A 4,314-nucleotide genomic window follows, 5' to 3' on the forward strand; every position below is an offset into this window, starting at 1 on the left:
ATGTTTGCTCTTTATTGACACATCATCTCCATCTCAAACACCACAGGCCAAGAAACCTTGCTGAGGACTTTTAAAGCAAAGATCCTGTAGAGCCTGTCTCAGGAGAGCAGATTCCCTGAGCCTGTATTAGGGGATCTCTGAGGATGAAGATCTGAGAATCTCTCTGCATTCCTATCCCACACTTTGTGAAGAAAAAGATTTGTTCTTAACATCTGAGAAGAATTTCCCGTTGTCCGTATTTTCCCTGCTGCCTTCCATGCAATTAGTGTGCCCCTCCAAGAAAATCTTGCTGCTCTGTGCCCTCTGTGCCCTCCACAAGGTACTAGTGCACAGCATGAAGATCCAGCCTCTCCTTATCTGTCCCACACTCCAGCATGTACCCTGACCAACTTGGTGTCCCTGTGCTGAACCCCCTCCCATTTGTTCATTTCTTTGCAGAACTGGAGAGCCCAAATGGGATCTGGTATACAGGCATGGTCTCCACTGTTTCAAAAAGAGGAGCAGCACATGTCTGTGGCCCCACTGGCTGTGCTCTCCCAAATACAAACCCATGAGGGAGGCCAAACCATGCACAGGGACTCCAAGAGGTTCTCAAATCTTCTATCCTCAGAGATAATGAAAACTTCATTGGAAAAGGCCCAATGACAACACTTGTCCTGGGACCCGCCTTCAACAGGGTATTGGATTCCTACCTCCAGCTGTCTCCCCCATTGCAGGCTCAAAGAATCTGCTATTCTGACACTCTTTCTAAAGAAGGGACCTGTGGATTTGGAGCTGTCAGCTCCATGGCTGGCCAAGGTCAGGGGTCTCAGAGACACCCATATGTCTGAGGGATTGGAATGGATTAGGGCCTGGGATGGAAAGATGAAATGAGGGCTCTGGGATTCCCCTCGGTGACCACTAAGGCACTGAGATGAGTTGTGGGTGCCCTTGGCCACCACCAGGACATACCTCTGGGAGTCCCCATGGCAACCGCCAGGGCTTTGTGATGGCAGTGGCATCATGTCCCCAGGGCCATTGTGAGGGGGCAGTGCCCATGGCGACCAAGTCTGTGCTGGGCTAGAGCATCACCTTCGGGGTCACACTCTGAGGAGAGCAGCTCCAGCAGAAGGAGCAGCTCCCATTTGTTCCCAGAGCAGCAATCCCCAGCTGTAGCAAGTGCCCTGGAGATGGAGAAGGAGAGGCAGGTGAACGCCTGCTCCCAGCCCAGCAATGGGCATCCTGTGGGGTGCAAGTGCACAAGGAAGCTGAGTGCTGGGGCAGCAGGGATGGGAGCACAAGGATGGAGAGCACAAGGATGGTTTGAAGCCTGCTAATATAGAAGCCTGCTAATATAGAAGCCTGCTAATATAGAATGCTTAGGGTTGGAAGGGACCTCTAGGGATCATCTAGTCCAACCCCCTGCACACACAGGGTCACCCAGAGCACGTGGCACAGGGCTGCGTCCAAGCAGGTTTTAAAGATCTCCAGAGAAGGAGACTCCACAAACTCTCTGGGCAGCCTGTTCCAGTGCTCTGGCACCCTCAATGTTAGGAATTTTTCCTTAAGTTCCTGTGGAACTTTTGGTGCTTCAGTTTGTGGCCATTACCTCTAGTTCTGTCAGTGGCCACCACTGAAAAGAGTCCAGCACCTTCCTCTTCACTCCCTCCCTTGAGGTACTTCTAGACACTGCTCAGGTCCCCTCTCAGCCTTCTCTTCTCCAGCTGAACAGGCCCAGCTCCCTCAGCCTCTCCTCATAGGGCAGATGTTCCAGGTCCCTGATCATCCTCGTAGCCCTGCGCTGGCCTCTCTCCAGCAGCTCCACATGAGGTCAATAAATTTCAAGGCAAAGCAGGGGCATGGCACAACCCTCGGTACCCATAGGCACAAAGCAGGATGTCATTAAGAAATCCCACTGACCACAACACTCTCCTTCCAACAACTCCCTAACTCACCCTTATTAATGGGGCATGACCTTTGCTTCCTCCATCTTTTGGGAATGCTGCTCTACATCTGAAAAATCATTAGAAATTGTATTGATATTGAAAAATCAATACAATGGCCACCATCCCAACTGACTGATACCACACGTGAATATATGAAGCGGGTTACACACACCCTGACCAACCACCGCTCCAGGCCATCTCTGCCACACTCAACTCTACTACAACCAACTCCCACACTCATCTCCATACAATTTATGACTTCTTGACCTCGGCATCTTGTCTCTGGGAAGACTGATATCAGCTCGAGGTGTTTTGTCTCCATAGAATTTAGGACTTCTTGGCCTTCCTGTCTCTGGGAGTATCGGCTCAAGACCCAAATAATGCTCAGCAGTGCCTAGTGAGCGGCGCTTACACTTGAGTTGAGTAAAGAGGAGCACCAGAGCACACGGCATGGACAAAAGTGGGTGAACTCTTCAGAAACTGGGATGTAAAAGGACTGCATATCCCCCCCGCCACACACACACGTGCATGTGTGGCTTCTTTTCCTGAACTCTCCTTCAAAAGATCATCACCTGCACTGAGGCAGAGTCAATGAAACATAGCTGGAATGGTGGTGGTGGGAACTAATCTTGCTGCATCTCTCCCGCTTGCTTGTTCATCTTTCTTTTTCTCTCCTTCTTCTCTCTGTCCTCCTGCGGTTATGAGAATAAAGTTTACAAGGTTGTATGGTATTTGACCCCGTTTGTGTCTTAATCTCACTCTTGGGATCATATCGAAATCTCCCCCGACAGTGGATCAGGACACTGAGATGCCTGCCATGCAGGACTGTGCACATGTCACATTGCTGTGATTTACGCTCTAGTATAGCCTGTGGTTATACCTGGAGAGACAGGTCACCTTCCTCATGGTGGGATCCTCTGTCTGCTCAGCTGCATGGGCCTGTAGGTTCCATTGAAATATCTGACCAAGATGGACTCAGCTGCTCTAAATGCACATATGTGGTTCCATTTCAGCTGGCCAAGGATACCCTCCTTGCCCCTATGGCCACCAGCTGATGCTTGGGAAGGATGTGCATCTCTCAGTCTTGTTCCAAGAGAACTTGCATGTGCCTTGCACCATCCCTGGCACCTCAGGCATCACAACGTGTCATTATCCAAGCAACCGACTCCTATCTTCTATCTCTACTGATTAGGGACAAGGGTTTCATAAGGGATGTCCATGCAGATATCTCTTTCACACTCGCCTATACTTAGACAAAAATAATCCCATGTCCTGTGGGTCTCTGGTGTGCATAGGAGGGACATGAACGCCCATCCAGCCTGAAAGCTTCTGGAATGTCATGGCTCCTGTCTGCACCCCATTGTGGCCAGTCCTGCTCTGCAGGACTTGATTTGGCCTCAGAAGAGAGTGTGTGCAGACAGAAGAGGAGCCATGGCAGAGCGTGTGGGCTGACACCAGGGTAGAACCTAGGTCAGATGGAATGAGACGATAAGCTCAAGCTGCTCCTTTCCACCTTCAGGCAGGAGGTGACAAACCTAGGGGTGCTCCTGAGGGTGACACAGAGAGGGAACACTGGGAGCTGCAGAACTTGGCACCTACCATCTGCTTTGGGTCTGGGAGACCTGGCAGGTGGTGCCGCTGGCTGTGGCCCCTGGGAGACCCCCCAGCCCCACTAGCAGCACTGAGTCCCCTTCCACAATGACAGGAACTTCTGGAGTGTCCTGGCTCCCATCTACACCCCATTCCTGCCCTGGCCCAGCTCTGCTGCCCTGCACGTGGCCCCTGTGCAGGCACCGTCCAGCACCCGGTGTGAGCAGAGGCAGGGAAACATCTGCTCAGCAGGGTTCCCATGAGAGCCCTCAGTGCCCCTTCCCCTAGCACTGCCTGCCCAGCGGCCTCCCACCAGCCCCCAGCCCCTGTGCACTCCTGCTCCTGTCCCCCTGGACTGGGCAGAAGGCCGTGCTGAGAGCTCTGCTGGGCTCTGGGCCCACAGAGAGTCCAGGCAGGGCGGCCATTCCCCCCACACATGTGCTGCACCCAGCAGGCACATGGAGCTGGGCACATCCAAACAGGAGCCCTCCCGGGACCATAGGGAATGAGTAGTGCTGGGAATGGCTGCTGTGAGGGGCTGGGGCAGGGGCTGGGAGGGGTTTCCGAGGCCAGTTTCTCCTCTCTCTTCCCTCCCCAAAAAATAGTAGTGTGGGCTCGATGTTTGTTCCGACACACCCTACTTGAAGGTCCCCATGGCAGGAGGATGGTCTACTGGCCCAGTAGACAGCCCCAGCATCATCTCTGAATGCTCCCTGCCAGCCCTGCAGAGGAGCCAGGGGAGGGCTCGTCCTCCCAGGGCTCACAGCTGCACACACAGTCCTCCATCTCGGCATGGACC

The sequence above is a fragment of the Tinamus guttatus genome, unplaced genomic scaffold (assembly GCF_059628265.1).
Source record: "Tinamus guttatus ecotype Peru unplaced genomic scaffold, ASM5962826v1 Tinamus_guttatus_pri_ptg000743l, whole genome shotgun sequence".
NCBI classification, from domain to species: Eukaryota; Metazoa; Chordata; class Aves; order Tinamiformes; family Tinamidae; genus Tinamus; species Tinamus guttatus.